Genomic DNA, 20,904 nt, shown 5'->3' on the forward strand with positions numbered 1-20,904 from the left:
CAAATTGAGACTCTGCATGCAGAATTCTGCAAAAATATCCTCCGTGTACAACGTAAAACACCAAATAATGGATGCAGAGCAGAATTAGGCTGATAGCCACTAATTATCAAAATCCGGAAAATAGCTGTTAAATTCTACAACCACCTAAAAGGAAATGATTCCCAAACCTTGCATAACAAAGCCATCACCTACAGAGAGATGAACATGGAGAATAGTCCCCCAAGCAATCTGGTCCTGGGGCTCTGTTCACAAACACAAACAGAGAAGGACAGAGCAGGACAGACCCCACAGAGCAGGACAGTAACACAACTAGACCCAACCAAATCATGTGAAAACAAAAAGATAATTACTTGAGACATTGGAAAGAATTAACAAAACAACTGAGCAAACCAGAATGCTAGTTGGCCCTAAATAGAGAGTACACAGTAGCAGAATACCTGACCACTGTGACTGACCCAAACTTAAGGAAAGCTGACCTGGCTCTCAGGAGAAGACAGGCTATGTCCACACTGCCCACAAAATTAGATAGAAACTGAGCTGCACTTCCTAACCTCCTGCCCAATGTCTGACCATATTAGAGACACATATTTCCCTCAGATTACAGAGATCCACAAAGAATTTGAAAACAAACCCGATTTTGATAATCTCACATATCAACTGCGTGAAATCCCACAGTGAGCCATTACAGCAGCAAGATTTGTGACCTGTTGCCACAAGAAAAGTGAAGAACAAACACCATTGTAAATACAACCCATATTTATTTTCCCTTTTGTACCTTAACCATTTGTACATCGTTACAACACTGTATATATATGTAATATGACATTTGTAATGTCTTCATTCTTTTGAAACTTCTGTATGTGAGAGAGAGAGAGAGAGAGAGAGAGATGTGGTGAGAGCTGAGATGTGGCACCTCTCCAGTCTGTGACCATCTGCCTTGTGCTGGTCAGGTGAGAAGAGTGTGTTAGTGTTTGTTAGTGCGTGTGTGTGTGTGTTAGTGAATGTGCGTGTGCATGCGTGCGTGTGTGCGTGCGTGCGTGGGCTACTGCCATACTGCTGATCTCGTTGTCCACTCTCTCAGCCTCATCATGACCTGTGTTGGGGCGTTCACGTTAGCATTTTACAATAGCTTGGTTGTAGTTGAACTAAATTCAAATCTAGGCAGTGTTTCCCCTAATTGGAGTCTACTAATGAAATATATGTTCCTTCATTATTGTTTCCCCCTAACCCTAACACCCCTCCCCTAATTGGAGTCTACTAATGAACAACAATACTTAGTCTTCCACTTCCAGATTATATGTACTATATACACTTCATGGACAGTATATTTTACAGTATTTATCTTTCGTTAGTTTTTAGTCCCATCCTTCAGCTACCCTCAACCCCTCTCATTTATCGCTGAAGACCAATTGGATTTTTAGCTGCCATATATTTTTCCACTGTGCTGTTTCAAAAAGTTCTGAATCTTTCTATTCTCATAGTTTCATAGTTTCTACAGATTGTAAATGAAAGATAAACACCTTTGCTAAGAGTATTATTATAGTATTGGTTGATTGACTACGACTTATGAAATTATCCAGCAGTGCTATTTGCAGTTAGCTCCAAGTAAATGTTTCATTTCTTCAGTCATTCCTGAACCTGCGACCAAAAACAAGCTACATATGGGCAGTACCAAATTAACTGTCTGTCTCTTCACAGCAAAATCTGCAGAGCTGATAAATAATATATATATATATATATCTGCAGAGCAGTTAATTTGGTACTGCCCATATGTAGCTTGTTTTTGGTCGCAGGTTCAGGAATGGCTGATAAAATGAAACATTTATATATAGCATTGTATTAGTTGCAAGAATTTGGTATAATAGTTTAAATTGAAAAACTCAAAGCTATTCCAAGTGTCGGTTGGAGTGGTGTAAAGCTTGCCGCCATTGGACTCTGGAGCAGTGGAAACACGTTCTCTGGAGTGATGAATCACGATTCACCATCTGGCTGTCCGACGGACAAATCTGGGTTTGGCGGATGCCAGGAGAACGCTACCTGCCCCAATGCATATTGGCAACATGTAAAGTTTGGTGGAGGAGGAATAATGGTCTGGGGCTGTTTTTCATGGTTCAGGCATGGCCCCTTAGTTCAAGTGAGGGGAAATCTTAACGCTACAGCATACAATGACATCCTAAACGATTCTGTGCTTCCAACCTTGTGGCAACAGTTTGGGGAGGGCCCTTTCCTGTTTCAGTATGAATTGGGAAGGAGACTGCGAACCAGGCCCAATATCAGCTCTTCCCTGTTTCACACCTGGTAGTTCGGTGGATGGGACAACCAGCTCTCTGTAACCTAGACCCTGTTTCACACCTGGTAGTTTGGTGGATGGGCCTACCAGCTCTCTGTACCCTAGAGGGCAACCAGTCCATCTCCTCTATACCCTGTTTCATACCTGGTAGTTTGGTGGATGAGCCTACCAGCTCTCTGTAACCTAGACCCTGTTTCACACCTGGTAGTTTGGTGGATGGGCCTACCAGCTCTCTGTAACCTAGAGGGCAACCAGTCCATCTCCTCTATATCCTGTTTCATACCTGGTAGTTTGGTGGATGGGCCTACCACCTCTCTGTAACCTAGAGGGCAACCAGTCCATCTCCTCTATACCCTGTTTCATACCTGGTAGTTTGGTGGAATGGACAACCAGCTTTCTGTAACCTAGAGGGCAACCAGTCCATCTCCTCTATACCCTGTTTCATACCTGGTAGTTTTGTGGATGGGCCTACCAGCTCTCTGTAACCTAGACCCTGTTTCACACCTGGTAGTTTGTTGGATGGGACTACCAGCTCACTGTAACCTAGACCCTGTTTCACACCTGGTAGGTTGGTGGATGGGACTACCAGCTCTCTGTAAACTAGACCCTGTTTCACACCTGGTAGGTTGGTGGATGGGAAAACCAGCTCTCTGTAACCTAGACCCTGTTTCACACCTGGTAGTTTGGTGGACGGGACTACCAGCTCTCTGTAAACTAGACCCTGTTTCACACCTGGTAGGTTGGTGGATGGGAAAACCAGCTCTCTGTAACCTAGACCCTGTTTCATACCTGGTAGTTTGGTGGATGGGACAACCAGCTCTCTGTAACCTAGACCCTGTTTCTTGAAGGATGACAATGTCTGTATTTCCAATTTATTTGATGAAGTCTGGGTTTCTGCTTTTTAGGCCAAAGGCAGATGACCTCAGACCTTGTATGTTCCAGGATGAGATGGTAAGAGCTTTGTGTTCCATAGTGTCTAGTGTTGTTTAAATGTGGTTTAGGGTCGGACCATCACAGAAGGTGTAAGCAGAGCATGTGATATATACCTCTTAGGTCACAGGATGGGGCTTGGGGGGTGTGTTCTAGTGGGGGTTGGGCCTGTTGCTATGCTCATGGCCTGGGCATATGTATGGCTTCATATTGAGGTCCTTTCTGCAGGGGCACGGGGCTTGGTGGGGGGGGGCATAGGTCTGACCTGAGGGGCCTGGTCAGCGTTTGTTTGCCCTGTTGCTCCTGTGTGAGGTGCTGGGGCTGCGGTTGAGGGTGATATCCTTCAGTGTCCTGGCAAAAGTTGGGACTGCAGACTTGTAAAGGAGGACCTGGTGGTGAAATCTGTTCATGTCCAGGGTAGAGTGGTGGGCCAGGTAGACGTTAGATTTTGATGCACAGTCCTATGTTGCTCACATCCTTCTCTCTCTTCTCTTTATAATATTCCCTTTCTCTCTCTTTTTCCACTCTACCATACCTCCTCTTCTTGCCTCCATCATATTACCCACTTCAAACCCATTACTCACTGCCCTACTCTCCCCACCCCTCCCCCCTTTCTAACCCTCAGAACAAAGGCAATAGAAATTAGATGCTTCTCTAGACTACTGAAAAAAGCTGGGGCTCAACACCTACTGGTTGAAAATACAGAGCAATCAGATATAGGCCTAATTGGAAATAAGAATGTGTTCTTAACTGACAAAAAAAATCTAAACTATCAGACCAGCTACACGACCCGGGGCGGCAGGGTAGCCTAGTGGTTAGAGCATTGGACTGGTAACCGAAAGGTTGCAAGTTCAAGTCGCCAAGCTGACAAGGAACAAAATCTGTCGTTCTGCCCCTGAACAGGCAGTTAACCCACTGTTCCCAGGCCGTCATTGAAAACAAGAATTTGTTCTTAACTGACTTGCCTAGTTAAATAAAGGTATAAAATATAAATAAAATAAAAACACCCAGAGACTATCAGAGCAGCTACACAACCCACCCAGAGACTATCAGAGCAGCTACACAACCCACCCAGAGACTATCAGAGCAGCCACACAACCCACCCAGAGACTATCAGAGCAGCTACACAACCCACCCAGAGACTATCAGAGCAGCTACACAACCCACCCAGAGACTATCAGAGCAGCTACACAACCCACCCAGAGACTATCAGAGCAGCTACACAACCCACCCAGAGACTATCAGAGCAGCTACCAACCCACCCAGAGACTATCAGAGCAGCTACACAACCCACCAGAGACTATCAGAGCAGCTACACAACCCACCAGAGACTATCAGAGCAGCTACACAACCCACCCAGAGACTATCAGAGCAGCTACACAACCCACCCAGAGACTATCAGAGCAGCTACACAACCCACCCAGAGACTATCAGAGCAGCCACACAACCCACCCAGAGACTATCAGAGCAGCTACACAACCCACCCAGAGACTATCAGAGCAGCTACACAACCCACCCAGAGACTATCAGAGCAGCTACACAACCCACCCAGAGACTATCAGAGCAGCTACACAACCCACCCAGAGACTATCAGAGCAGCTACACAACCCACCCAGAGACTATCAGAGCAGCTACACAACCCACCCAGAGACTATCAGAGCAGCTACACAACCCACCCAGAGACTATCAGAGCAGCTACACAACCCACCCAGAGACTATCAGAGCAGCTACACAACCCACCCAGAGACTATCAGAGCAGCCACACAACCCACCCAGAGACTATCAGAGCAGCTACACAACCCACCCAGAGACTATCAGAGCAGCTACACAACCCACCCAGAGACTATCAGAGCAGCTACACAACCCACCCAGAGACGATCAGAGCAGCTACACAACCCACCCAGAGACGATCAGAGCAGCTACACAACCCACCCAGAGACTATCAGAGCAGCTACACAACCCACCCAGAGACTATCAGAGCAGCTACACAACCCTCCCAGAGACTATCAGAGCAGCTACACAACCCACCCAGAGACTATCAGAGCAGCTACACAACCCACCCAGAGACTATCAGAGCAGCTACACACCCTCCCAGAGACTATCAGAGCAGCTACACAACCCACCCAGAGACTATCAGAGCAGCTACACAACCCACCCAGAGACTATCAGAGCAGCTACACAACCCACCCAGAGACTCAGACCAGCTACACAACCCACCCAGAGACTCATACCAGCTACACAACCCACCCAGAGACTATCAGAGCAGCTACACAACCCACCCAGAGACTATCAGAGCAGCTACACAACCCACCCAGAGACTCAGACCAGCTACACAACCCACCCAGAGACTCAGACCAGCTACACAACCCACCCAGAGACTCATACCAGCTACACAACCCACCCAGAGACTCATACCAGCTACACAACCCACCCAGAGACTATCAGACCAGCTACACAACCCACCCACCCAGAGACTCAGACCAGCCACACAACCCACCCAGAGACTATCAAGACTGTCCAGTAGAATATCTAACCTCATTTTATCAATCAATCAATTGATAATTTATTTTATACAACTATTTTGTACATCAACAGTTTACAGACTATCAGACTATCAGATACATAGTTTAAAACCCTACAGAGCAAGCGACTACTCAAAAGTAGTGCATTAAATAGGGAATAGGGTGCCATTTGGGATGCACTCCAAGTCGCAGAGTCTCTTTAAGCTGCACCCTGTCTCTCAGTGCAGAATGAGATGTTTAATTACTGTATGACCTGGGGTATATTACTACATATTAATGAGCATCATTAAACCAGTGGTAACTAAGCCTCCTACTGATTAACCACAGCTGATAAGACCTCTACAAGGCCTGCCTGACACTGGGATTGTGTGTGTGTGTGTGTGTGTGTGTGTGTGTGTGTGTGTGTGTGTGTGTGTGTGTGTGTGTGTGTGTGTGTATGTGTGTATGTGTGTGTGTGCGTGTGTGTATGTGTGTATGTGTGCGTGTGCGTGCGAACACCCACATGCTCTGACACACGATTGCACACACACACACACACACACACACACAAACACACAACACAACACAATTAGACCGGAAAAGATATTTAGCTTCACGGTTAGAGAAAAATATATATACCATACAGTAACATATCTTATTCTCTCTCTCTCAATCAACTCCTGTTTCTCTCTCCGTTTCTCTCTCCGTTTCTCTCCTGTATCTCCCCTCTCTCCGTTTCTCTCTCTGTTTCTCTCCTGTATCTCCCCTCTCTCCGTTTCTCTCTGTTTCTCTCTCCGTTTCTCTCTCTGTTTCTCTCCTGTATCTCCCCTCTCTCCATTTCTCTCTCTGTTTCTCTCCTGTATCTCCCCTCTCTCTGTTTCTCTCTCCTGTTTCTCTCTCCTGTTTCTCCCCTCTCTCCGTTTCTCTCTCCGTTTCTCTCTCCATTTCTCTCTCCGTTTCTCTCTCCGTTCTCTCTCCGTTTCTCTCTCTGTTTCTCTCCTGTATCTCCCCTCTCTCCATTTCTCTCTGTTTCTCTCCTGTATCTCCCCGTTTCTCTCTCCTGTTTCTCCCCTCTCTCCGTTTCTCTCTCCGTTTCTCTCTCCGTTTCTCTCCTGTATCTCCCCTCTCTCCGTTTCTCTCTCTGTTTCTCTCCTGTTCTCCCCTCTCTCCGTTTCTCTCTCCTGTTTCTCTCCTCTCTCCGTTTCTCTCTCCGTTTCTCTCTCCTGTTTCTCTCTCCTGTTTCTCTCTCCTGTTTCTCTCTCCAGTATCTCCCCTCTCTCCGTTTCTCTCTCCTGTTTCTCTCTCCTGTTTCTCCCCTCTCTCCGTTTCTCTCTCCGTTTCTCTCTCCGTTCTCTCTCCGTTTCTCTCCTGTTCTCCCCTCTCTCCGTTTCTCTCTGTTTCTCTCTCCGTTTCTCTCTCTGTTTCTCTCCTGTATCTCCCCTCTCTCCATTTCTCTCTCTGTTTCTCTCCTGTATCTCCCCTCTCTCCGTTTCTCTCTCTGTTTCTCTCCTGTTTCTCCCCTCTCTCCGTTTCTCTCTCCGTTTCTCTCTCGTTTCTCTCTCCTGTTTCTCTCTCCTGTTTCTCCCCTCTCTCCGTTTCTCTCTCCGTTTCTCTCTCCATTTCTCTCTCCGTTTCGCTCTCCGTTTCTCTCTCTGTTTCTCTCCTGTATCTCCCCGCTCTCCATTTCTCTCTGTTCTCTCCTGTATCTCCCCGTTTCTCTCTCCTGTTTCTCTCTCCTGTTTCTCCCCTCTCTCCGTTTCTCTCTCCGTTTCTCTCTCCGTTCTCTCTCCGTTTCTCTCCTGTATCTCCCCTCTCTCCGTTTCTCTCTCTGTTTCTCTCCTGTTTCTCCCCTCTCTCCGTTTCTCTCTCCTGTTTCTCCCCTCTCTCCGTTTCTCTCTCCTGTTTCTCCCCTCTCTCCGTTTCTCTCTCCTGTTCTCTCCTCTCTCCGTTTCTCTCTCCGTTTCTCTCCTCTCTCCGTTTCTCTCTCCGTTTCTCTCTCCTGTTTCTCTCTCCAGTATCTCCCCTCTCTCTGTTTCTCTCTCCTGTTTCTCTCTCCTGTTTCTCCCCTCTCTCCGTTTCTCTCTCCGTTTCTCTCTCCGTTTCTCTCCTGTTTCTCTCCTGTTCTCCCCTCTCTGCGTTTCTCTCTGTTTCTCTCTCCGTTTCTCTCTCTGTTTCTCTCCTGTATCTCCCCTCTCTCCATTTCTCTCTCTGTTTCTCTCCTGTATCTCCCCTCTCTCCGTTGTCTCTCTCTGTTTCTCTCCTGTTTCTCCCCTCTCTCCGTTTCTCTCTCCGTTCTCTCGTCCGTTTTCTCTCGCCTGTGGTCTCTCTCCGTGTATCTCCCCTCGTCCTGTTGTCTCTCTCCTGTTTCTCTCTCCTGTTTCTCCGCCTCTCTACCGTTTTCTGCTCGTCCGTGTTCTCTCTCCGTGTCACTCTCCGTTTTCTCTCTCCGTTTTCTCTCCTGTATCTCCCCTCTCTCCATTTCTCTCTGTTTCTCTCCGGGTATCTCCCCGTTTCTCTCTCCTGTTTCTCCTCTCCTGTTTCTCTCTCCGGTTGCTCTGCTCCGGTTGCTCTCTCCGTTTCTCTCCTGTGATCTCCCCTCTCTCCGTTTCTCTCTCGGTGTTCTCCTCCGGTTCTCCCCTCTTCCGTTTCTCTCTCCCTGTTTCTCCCCTCTCTCCATTTCTCTCTGTTTTCTCTCCTGTATCTCCCCTGTTTCCTCTCATCCTGTTTTCTCTCGTCCTGTTTCTCCCCTCTCTCCGTTTCTCTCTCCGTTTCTCTCTCCGTTTCTCTCTCCGTTTCTCTCCTGTATCTCCCCTCTCTCCGTTTCTCTCTGTTTCTCTCCTGTTTCTCCCCTCTCTCCGTTTCTCTCTCCTGTTTCTCCCCTCTCTCCGTTTCTCTCTCCTGTTTCTCTCCTCTCTCCTTGCTCTCTCCAGTATCTCCCCTCTCTCCGTTTTTCTCTCTCTGTTTCTCTCTCTGTTTCTCCCCTCTCTCCGTTTCTCTCTCCGTTTCTCTCCTGTTTCTCTCCTGTTTCTCCCCTCTCTCCGTTTCTCTCTGTTTCTCTCTCCGTTTCTCTCTCTGTTTCTCTCCTGTATCTCCCCTCTCTCCATTTCTCTCTCTGTTTCTCTCCTGTATCTCCCCTCTCTCCGTTTCTCTCTCTGTTTCTCTCCTGTTTCTCCCCTATCTCCGTTTCTCTCTCCGTTTCTCTCTCCGTTTCTCTCTCCGTTTCTCTCTCCTGTTTCTCTCTCCTGTATCTCCCCTCTCTCTGTTTCTCTCTCCTGTTCTCTCTCCTGTTTCTCCTCTCTCCGTTTCTCTTCCTTCTCTCTCCATTTCTCTCTCCGTTTCGCTTCCGTTTCTCTCTCTGTTCTCTCCTGTATCTCCCTCCCTTCCTCCTCTCCATCTCTCATTCTCTGTTTCTCTCCTGTATCTCCCCGTTTCTCTCTCCTGTGCTCTCTCCTGTTTCTCCCCTCTCTCGTTTCTCTCTCTGTTTCTCTCTCCGTTTCTCTCCTGTATCTCCCTCTCTCCGTTTCTCTCTCTATTTCTCTCCTGTTTCTCCCCTCTCTCCGTTTCTCTCTCCTGTTTTCTCCCCTCTCTCCGTTTCTCTCTCCTGTTTCTCCCCTCTCTCCGTTTCTCTCTCCGTTTCTCTCTCTCTCCGTTTCTCTCTCCGTTCTCTCTCCGTTTCTCTCTCCGTTTCTCTCTCCGTTTCTCTCTCCAGTATCTCCCCTCTCTACCGGTTTTCTCTCTCCTGTTTCTCTCTCCAGTATCTCCCCTCTCTCCGTTNTCTCTACACTATCAACCCCTGTCTCTCTACACTATCAACCCTGTCTTCTCTACACTATCAACCCTGTCTTCTCTACACTATCAACCCAGTCTTCTCTACACTATCAACCCCTGTCTTCTCTACACTATCAACCCCTGTCTTCTCTACACTATCAACCCCTGTCTTCTCTACACTATCAACCCCTGTTCTCCCTACACTATCAACCCCTGTCTTCCCTACACTATCCCCTGTTCTCCCTACACTATCAACCCCTGTTCTCCCTACACTATCAACCCCTGTTCTCCCACACTATCAACCCTGTTCTCCCTACACTATCAACCCCTGTTCTCTCTTACACTATCAACCCCTGTCTTCTCTACACTATCAACCCCGTCTTCTCTACACTATCAACCCCTGTTCTCCCTACACTATCAACCCCTGTTCTCCTACACTATCAACCCCTGTCTCTCCTACACTATCAACCCTGTCTTCTCTACACTATCAACCCCTGTCTTCTCTACACTATCAACCCTGTCTTCTCTACACTATCAACCCCTGTCTTCTCTACACTATCAACCCTGTCTTCTCTACACTATCAACCCCTGTCTCTCTACACTATCAACCCTGTCTTCTCTACACTATCAACCCTGTTCTCCCTACACTATCAACCCCTGTTCTTCCCTACACTATCAACCCTGTCTCTCTACACTATCAACCCCTGTTCTCCTACACTATCAACCCCTGTCTCCCTACACTATCAACCCCTGTTCTCCCTACACTATCAACCCCTGTCTTCTCTACACTATCAACCCCTGTCTTCTCTACACTATCAACCCCTGTTCTCTCTACACTATCAACCCCTGTTCTCCCTACACTATCAACCCCTGTCTTCTCTAAACCTGTCTCTTATACACATCTCACTATCAACCCCTGTTCTCCCTACACTATCAACCCCTGTTTCTCTACACTATCAACCCCTGTCTCTCTACACTATCAACCCCTGTCTTCCTACACTATCAACCCCTGTCTCTCTACACTATCAACCCCTGTCTTCTCTACACTATCAACCCCTGTCTTCTCTACACTATCAACCCCTGTCTCTCTACACTATCAACCCCTGTCTTCTCTACACTATCAACCCCTGTTCTCCCTACACTATCAACCCCTGTCTTCTCTACACTATCAACCCCTGTCTCCCTACACTATCAACCCTGTTCTCCCTACACTATCAACCCTGTTCTCTCTACACTATCAACCCCTGTCTTCTCTACACTATCAACCCTGTCTCTCTACACTATCAACCCCTGTCTCTCTACACTAAACCCCTGTCTTCTCTACACTATCAACCCTGTCTCTCCACACTATCAACCCCTGTCTCTCTACACTATCAACCCCTGTCTTCTCTACACTATCAACCCCTGTCTCTCTACACTATCAACCCCTGTTCTCCTACACTATCAACCCCTGTCTTCTCTACACTATAACCCCTGTCTTCTCTACACTATCAACCCCTGTTCTCCCTACACTATCAACCCCTGTCTCCTTACACTATCAACCCCTGTCTTCTCTACACTATCAAACCCTGTCTCTCTACACTATCAACCCCTGTCTTCTCTACACTATCAACCCCTGTCTTCTCTACACTATCAACCCCTGTCTCTCTACACTATCAACCCCTGTCTTCTCTACACTATCAACCCCTGTCTTTCTACACTATCAACCCTGTCTCTCTACACTATCAACCCCTGTTTCCTACACTATCAACCCTGTCTCTCTACACTATCAACCCCTGTTCTCCCTACACTATCAACCCCGTGTCTCCCTACACTATCAACCCCTGTTCTCCCTACACTATCAACCCCTGTCTTCTCTACACTATCAACCCTGTCTTCTCTACACTATCAACCCCTGTTCTCCCTACACTATCAACCCCTGTTCTCCTACACTATCAACCCCTGTCTTCTCTACACTATCAACCCCTGTTCTCCCTACACTATCAACCCCTGTCTTCTCTACACTATCAACCCTGTCTTCTCTACACTATCAACCCATGTCTTCTCTACACTATCAACCCCTGTCTTCTCTACACTACCAACCCATGTCTTCTCTACACTATCAACCCATGTCTTCTCTACACTATCAACCCCTGTCTCTCTACACTATCAACCCCTGTCTTCTCTACACTATCAACCCCTGTCTTCTCTACACTATCAACCCCTGTTCTCCCTACACTATCAACCCCTGTCTTCTCTACACTATCAACCCCTGTTCTCCCTACACTATCAACCCCTGTTCTCCCTACACTATCAACCCCTGTTCTCTCTACACTATCAACCCTGTTCTCCTCTACACTATCAACCCCTGTTCTCCTACACTATCAACCCCTGTCTTCCTACACTATCAACCCCTGTCTTCTCTACACTATCAACCCTGTCTTCTCTACACTATCAACCCCTGTTCTCCTACACTATCAACCCCTGTCTTCTCTACACTATCAACCCCTGTTCTCCCTACACTATCAACCCCTGTTCTCCTACACTATCAACCCCTGTTCTCCTACACTATCAACCCCTGTCTCTCTACACTATCAACCCTGTTCTCCTACACTATCAACCCTGTTCTCCTACACTATCAACCCCTGTTCTCTCTACACTATCAACCCCTGTTCTCCTACACTATCAAACCCTGTCTTCTCTACACTATCAACCCCTGTCTCTCTACACTATCAACCCCTGTTTCCTACACTATCAACCCTGTCTCCCTACACTATCAACCCTGTTCTCTTACACTATCAACCCCTTTCTCTCTACACTATCAACCCCTGTCTTCTCTACACTATCAACCCCTGTCTTCTCTACACTATCAACCCTGTTCTCCCTACACTATCAACCCCTGTTCTCCTACACTATCAACCCCTGTCTTCTCTACACTATCAACCCTCTTCTCTACACTATCAAACCCTGTCTTCTCTACACTATCAACCCCTGTCTCTCTACACTACCAACCCTGTCTTCTCTACACTATCAACCCCTGTCTTCTCTACACTATCAACCCCTGTCTTCTCTACACTATCAACCCCTGTCTTCTCTACACTATCAACCCCTGTTCTCCTACACTATCAACCCCTGTTCTCTCTACACTATCAACCCCTGTTCTCCCTACACTATCAACCCCTGTTCTCCCTACACTATCAACCCCTGTCTTCTCTACACTATCAACCCTGTCTTCTCTACACTATCAACCCTGTTCTCCCTACACTATCAACCCCTGTCTTCTCTACACTATCAACCCTGTTCTCTCTACACTATCAACCCCTGTCTTCTCTACACTATCAACCCCTGTCTTCTCTACACTATCAACCCCTGTCTTCTCTACACTATCAACCCCTGTCTCTCTACACTATCAACCCCTGTCTTCTCTACACTATCAACCCCTGTTCTCCTACACTATCAACCCCTGTTTCCCTACACTATCAACCCTGTTCTCCTACACTATCAACCCCTGTCTCTCTACACTATCAACCCCTGTCTTCTCTACACTATCAACCCCTGTCTTCTCTACACTATCAACCCTGTTCTCTCTACACTATCAACCCTGTTCTCCCTACACTATCAACCCCTGTTCTCCCTACACTATCAACCCCTGTTCTCTCTACACTATCAACCCCTGTTCTCTCTACACTATCAACCCCTGTTCTCTCTACACTATCAACCCTGTTCTCTCTACACTATCAACCCCTGTCTTCTCTAAACTACCAAGCCATGTCTTCTCTACACTATCAACCCCTGTTCTCCCTACACTATCAACCCCTGTTCTCTCTACACTATCAACCCCTGTTCTCCCTACACTATCAACCCCTGTCTTCTCTACACTATCAACCCGTCTTCTCTAAACTACAAGCCATGTCTTCTCTACACTACCAACCCCTGTCTTCTCTAAACTACCAAGCCATGTCTTCTCTACACTATCAACCCATGTCTTCTCTACACTATCAACCCCTGTCTTCTCTACACTATCAACCCCTGTCTTCTCTACACTATCAACCCCTGTTCTCCCTACACTATCAACCCCTGTCTCTCTACACTATCAACCCCTGTCTCCTACACTATCAACCCCTGTTCTCCCTACACTATCAACCCCTGTCTTCTCTACACTATCAACCCCTGTTCTCTCTACACTATCAACCCCTGTCTTCTCTACACTATCAACCCCTGTCTTCTCTACACTATCAACCCCTGTCTTCTCTACACTATCAACCCCTGTTCTCCCTACACTATCAACCCCTGTTCTCCCTACACTATCAACCCCTGTCTTCTACACTATCAACCCTGTCTCTCTACACTATCAACCCCTGTTCTCTCTACACTATCAACCCCTGTCTTCTCTACACTATCAACCCCTGTCTTCTCTACACTATCAACCCCTGTCTTCTCTACACTATCAACCCCTGTTCTCCCTACACTATCAACCCCTGTCTCTCTACACTATCAACCCCTGTCTTCTCTACACTATCAACCCCTGTTCTCCCTACACTATCAACCCCTGTTCTCCCTACACTATCAACCCCTGTTCTCTCTACACTATCAACCCCTGTCTTCTCTACACTATCAACCCCTGTCTCTCTACACTATCACTATCTTCTCTACACTTCTCTCTACACTATCAACCCCTGTCTTCTCTACACTATCAACCCCTGTCTTCTCTACACTATCAACCCCTGTCTTCTCTACACTATCAACCCCTGTCTTCTCTACACTATCAACCCCTGTTCTCCCTACACTATCAACCCCTGTTCTCCCTACACTATCAACCCCTGTCTTCTCTACACTATCAACCCCTGTTCTCCCTACACTATCAACCCCTGTTCTCCCTACACTATCAACCCCTGTTCTCCCTACACTATCAACCCCTGTCTTCTCTACACTATCAACCCCTGTCTTCTCTACACTATCAACCCCTGTTCTCCCTACACTATCAACCCCTGTTCTCCCTACACTATCAACCCTGTCTTCTCTACACTATCAACCCCTGTTCTCCCTACACTATCAACCCCTGTCTTCTCTACACTATCAACCCCTGTCTTCTCTACACTACCAAGCCATGTCTTCTCTACACTATCAACCCCTGTCTTCTCTACACTACAACCCCTGTCTTCTCTACACTATCAACCCATGTCTTCTCTACACTATCAACCCCTGTCTTCTCTACACTATCAACCCCTGTCTTCTCTACACTATCAACCCCTGTTCTCCCTACACTATCAACCCCTGTCTTCTCTACACTATCAACCCCTGTTCTCCCTACACTATCAACCCCTGTTCTCCCTACACTATCAACCCCTGTTCTCCCTACACTATCAACCCCTGTCTTCTCTACACTATCAACCCCTGTCTTCTCTACACTATCAACCCCTGTTCTCCCTACACTATCAACCCCTGTTCTCCCTACACTATCAACCCATGTCTTCTCTACACTATCAACCCCTGTTCTCCCTACACTATCAACCCCTGTCTTCTCTACACTATCAACCCATGTCTTCTCTACACTATCAACCCCTGTCTTCTCTAAACTACCAACCCATGTCTTCTCTACACTATCAACCCCTGTCTTCTCTACACTATCAACCCCTGTCTTCTCTACACTATCAACCCCTGTCTTCTCTACACTATCAACCCCTGTTCTCCCTACACTATCAACCCCTGTCTTCTCTACACTATCAACCCCTGTTCTCCCTACACTATCAACCCCTGTTCTCCCTACACTATCAACCCCTGTTCTCCCTACACTATCAACCCCTGTTTCCCTACACTATCAACCCCTGTCTTCTCTACACTATCAACCCCTGTCTTCTCTACACTATCAACCCCTGTTCTCTCTACACTATCAACCCCTGTTCTCCCTACACTATCAACCCCTGTCTTCTCTACACTATCAACCCCTGTTCTCCCTACACTATCAACCCCTGTTCTCCCTACACTATCAACCCCTGTTCTCTCTACACTATCAACCCCTGTCTTCTCTACACTATCAACCCCTGTCTTCCTACACTATCAACCCCTGTCTTCTCTACACTATCAACCCCTGTTCTCCCTACACTATCAACCCCTGTTCTCCCTACACTATCAACCCCTGTTCTCCCTACACTATCAACCCCTGTTCTCCCTACACTATCAACCCCTGTTCTCCCTACACTATCAACCCCTGTCTTCTCTACACTATCAACCCCTGTTCTCCCTACACTATCAACCCCTGTTCTCCCTACACTATCAACCCCTGTTCTCTCTACACTATCAACCCCTGTTCTCTCTACACTATCAACCCCTGTTCTCTCTACACTATCAACCCCTGTCTTCTCTAAACTACCAACCCATGTCTTCTCTACACTATCAACCCCTGTTCTCCCTACACTATCAACCCCTGTTCTCTCTACACTATCAACCCCTGTTCTCCCTACACTATCAACCCCTGTCTTCTCTACACTATCAACCCGTCTTCTCTAAACTACCAAGCCATGTCTTCTCTACACTACCAACCCCTGTCTTCTCTAAACTACCAAGCCATGTCTTCTCTACACTATCAACCCATGTCTTCTCTACACTACCAACCCCTGTCTTCTCTACACTATCAACCCCTGTCTTCTCTACACTATCAACCCCTGTTCTCCCTACACTATCAACCCCTGTCTTCTCTACACTATCAACCCCTGTTCTCCCTACACTATCAACCCCTGTTCTCCCTACACTATCAACCCCTGTTCTCCCTACACTATCAACCCCTGTTCTCCCTACACTATCAACCCCTGTCATCCCTACACTATCAACCCCTGTCTTCTCTACACTATCAACCCCTGTTCTCCCTACACTATCAACCCCTGTCTTCTCTACACTATCAACCCCTGTTCTCCCTACACTATCAACCCCTGTTCTCCCTACACTATCAACCCCTGTTCTCCCTACACTATCAACCCCTGTTCTCTCTACACTATCAACCCCTGTCTTCTCTACACTACCAAGCCATGTCTTCCCTACACTATCAACCCCTGTCTTCTCTACACTATCAACCCCTGTTCTCCCTACACTATCAACCCCTGTTCTCCCTACACTATCAACCCCTGTTCTCCCTACACTATCAACCCCTGTTCTCCCTACACTATCAACCCCTGTCTTCTCTACACTATCAACCCCTGTTCTCCCTACACTATCAACCCCTGTTCTCCCTACACTATCAACCCCTGTTCTCTCTACACTATCAACCCCTGTTCTCTCTACACTATCAACCCCTGTTCTCTCTACACTATCAACCCCTGTCTTCTCTAAACTACCAAGCCATGTCTTCTCTACACTATCAACCCCTGTTCTCCCTACACTATCAACCCCTGTTCTCTCTACACTATCAACCCCTGTTCTCCCTACACTATCAACCCCTGTCTTCTCTACACTATCAACCCGTCTTCTCTAAACTACCAAGCCATGTCTTCTCTACACTACCAACCCCTGTCTTCTCTAAACTACCAAGCCATGTCTTCTCTACACTACCAACCCATGTCTTCTCTACACTACCAACCCCTGTCTTCTCTACACTATCAACCCCTGTCTTCTCTACACTATCAACCCCTGTTCTCCCTACACTATCAACCCCTGTCTTCTCTACACTATCAACCCCTGTTCTCCCTACACTATCAACCCCTGTTCTCCCTACACTATCAACCCCTGTCTTCTCTACACTATCAACCCCTGTTCTCTCTACACTATCAACCCCTGTCTTCTCTACACTATCAACCCCTGTCTTCTCTACACTATCAACCCCTGTCTTCTCTACACTATCAACCCCTGTCTTCTCTACACTATCAACCCCTGTCTTCTCTACACTATCAACCCCTGTTCTCTCTACACTATCAACCCCTGTTCTCCCTACACTATCAACCCCTGTTCTCCCTACACTATCAACCCCTGTCTTCTCTACACTATCAACCCCTGTCTTCTCTACACTATCAACCCCTGTTCTCCCTACACTATCAACCCCTGTCTTCTCTACACTATCAACCCCTGTTCTCCCTACACTATCAACCCCTGTCTTCTCTACACTATCAACCCCTGTCTTCTCTACACTATCAACCCCTGTCTTCTCTACACTATCAACCCCTGTCTTCTCTACACTATCAACCCCTGTCTTCTCTACACTATCAACCCCTGTCTTCTCTACACTACCAAGCCCTGTCTTCTCTACACTATCAACCCCTGTCTTCTCTACACTATCAACCCCTGTCTTCTCTACACTATCAACCCCTGTCTTCTCTACACTATCAACCCCTGTTCTCCCTACACTATCAACCCCTGTTCTCCCTACACTATCAACCCCTGTTCTCCCTACACTATCAACCCCTGTCTTCTCTACACTATCAACCCCTGTCTTCTCTACACTATCAACCCCTGTCTTCTCTACACTATCAACCCCTGTTCTCTCTACACTATCAACCCCTGTTCTCCCTACACTATCAACCCCTGTTCTCCCTACACTATCAACCCCTGTTCTCTCTACACTATCAACCCCTGTTCTCTCTACACTATCAACCCCTGTTCTCTCTACACTATCAACCCCTGTCTTCTCTAAACTATCAACCCATGTCTTCTCTACACTATCAACCCCTGTTCTCCCTACACTATCAACCCCTGTTCTCTCTACACTATCAACCCCTGTTCTCTCTACACTATCAACCCCTGTCTTCTCTACACTATCAACCCCTGTCTTCTCTACACTATCAACCCCTGTCTTCTCTACACTATCAACCCCTGTCTTCTCTACACTATCAACCCCTGTTCTCCTACACTATCAACCCCTGTTCTCCCTACACTATCAACCCCTGTTCTCCTACACTATCAACCCCTGTTCTCCCTACACTATCAACCCCTGTCTTCTCTACACTATCAACCCCTGTCTTCTCTACACTATCAACCCCTGTTCTCCCTACACTATCAACCCCTGTTCTCCCTACACTATCAACCCTGTCTCTTATACACATCTAGATGTGTATAAGAGACAGTCTCTACACTATCAACCCCTGTTCTCCCTACACTATCAACCCCTGTCTTCTCTACACTATCAACCCCTGTCTTCTCTACACTATCAACCCCTGTCTTCTCTACACTATCAACCCCTGTCTTCTCTACACTACCAAGCCATGTCTTCTCTACACTACCAACCCCTGTCTTCTCTAAACTATCAACCCCTGTCTTCTCTACACTATCAACCCTGTCTTCTCTACACTATCAACCCCTGTCTTCTCTACACTATCAACCCCTGTCTTCTCTACACTATCAACCCCTGTTCTCCCTACACTATCAACCCCTGTTCTCCCTACACTATCAACCCCTGTTCTCCCTACACTATCAACCCCTGTCTTCTCTACACTATCAACCCCTGTCTTCTCTACACTATCAACCCCTGTCTTCTCTACACTATCAACCCCTGTTCTCTCTACACTATCAACCCCTGTTCTCCCTACACTATCAACCCCTGTTCTCCCTACACTATCAACCCCTGTTCTCTCTACACTATCAACCCCTGTTCTCCCTACACTATCAACCCCTGTCTTCTCTAAACTACCAAGCCATGTCTTCTCTACACTATCAACCCCTGTTCTCCCTACACTATCAACCCCTGTTCTCCCTACACTATCAACCCCTGTCTTCTCTACACTATCAACCCCTGTCTTCCTACACTATCAACCCCTGTCTTCTCTACACTATCAACCCCTGTTCTCCCTACACTATCAACCCCTGTCTTCTCTACACTATCAACCCCTGTTCTCTCTACACTATCAACCCCTGTTCTCTCTACACTATCAACCCCTGTCTTCTCTACACTATCAACCCCTGTCTTCTCTACACTATCAACCCCTGTCTTCTCTACACTATCAACCCCTGTCTTCTCTACACTATCAACCCCTGTCTTCTCTACACTATCAACCCCTGTTCTCCCTACACTATCAACCCCTGTTCTCCCTACACTATCAACCCCTGTTCTCCCTACACTATCAACCCCTGTCTTCTCTACACTATCAACCCATGTCTTCTCTACACTATCAACCCCTGTCTTCTCTACACTATCAACCCCTGTCTTCTCTACACTATCAACCCCTGTTCTCTCTACACTATCAACCCCTGTTCTCCCTACACTATCAACCCCTGTTCTCCCTACACTATCAACCCCTGTTCTCTCTACACTATCAACCCCTGTTCTCTCTACACTATCAACCCCTGTTCTCTCTACACTATCAACCCCTGTTCTCTCTACACTATCAACCCCTGTCTTCTCTACACTATCAACCCCTGTCTTCTCTACACTATCAACCCCTGTTCTCCCTACACTATCAACCCCTGTCTTCTCTACACTATCAACCCCTGTTCTCCCTACACTATCAACCCCTGTTCTCCCTACACTATCAACCCCTGTCTTCTCTACACTATCAACCCCTGTTCTCTCTACACTATCAACCCCTGTCTTCTCTACACTATCAACCCCTGTCTTCTCTACACTATCAACCCCTGTCTTCTCTACACTATCAACCCCTGTTCTCCCTACACTATCAACCCCTGTTCTCCCTACACTATCAACCCCTGTCTTCTCTACACTATCAACCCCTGTCTTCTCTACACTATCAACCCCTGTTCTCTCTACACTATCAACCCCTGTCTTCTCTACACTATCAACCCCTGTCTTCTCTACACTATCAACCCCTGTCTTCTCTACACTATCAACCCCTGTTCTCCCTACACTATCAACCCCTGTCTTCTCTACACTATCAACCCCTGTCTTCTCTACACTATCAACCCCTGTTCTCCCTACACTATCAACCCCTGTTCTCCCTACACTATCAACCCCTGTTCTCTCTACACTATCAACCCCTGTCTTCTCTACACTATCAACCCCTGTCTTCTCTACACTATCAACCCCTGTCTTCTCTACACTATCAACCCCTGTCTTCTCTACACTATCAACCCCTGTCTTCTCTACACCTATCAACCCCTGTCTTCTCTACACTATCAACCCCTGTCTTCTCTACACTATCAACCCCTGTTCTCCCTACACTATCAAACCCCTGTTCTCCCTACACTATCAACCCCTGTCTTCTCTACACTATCAACCCCCTGTTCTCCCTACACTATCAACCCCTGTTCTCCCTACACTATCAACCCCTGTTCTCCTACACTATCAACCCCTGTCTTCTCTACACTATCAACCCCTGTCTTCTCTACACTATCAACCCCGGTTCTCCCTACACTATCAACCCCTGTTCTCCCTACAACTATCAACCCATGTCTTCTCTACACATATCCAACCCTGTTCTCCCTACACTATCAACCCCTGTCTTCTCTACACTATCAACCCCTGTCTTCTCTAAACTTACCAAGCCATGTCTTCTCTAAACT

The 20,904-nt window shown here is 47.2% G+C and overlaps 1 pseudogene; it reads left to right on the top strand.

Moving 5' to 3' along the window:
- Nucleotides 1–20,904, top strand: part of LOC109910198 (teneurin-2-like) — a 331,746-nt pseudogene that overhangs the window by 122,108 nt on the left and 188,734 nt on the right.

Source organism: Oncorhynchus kisutch, linkage group LG19, assembly GCF_002021735.2.
Source record: "Oncorhynchus kisutch isolate 150728-3 linkage group LG19, Okis_V2, whole genome shotgun sequence".
Classification (NCBI taxonomy): domain Eukaryota; kingdom Metazoa; phylum Chordata; class Actinopteri; order Salmoniformes; family Salmonidae; genus Oncorhynchus; species Oncorhynchus kisutch.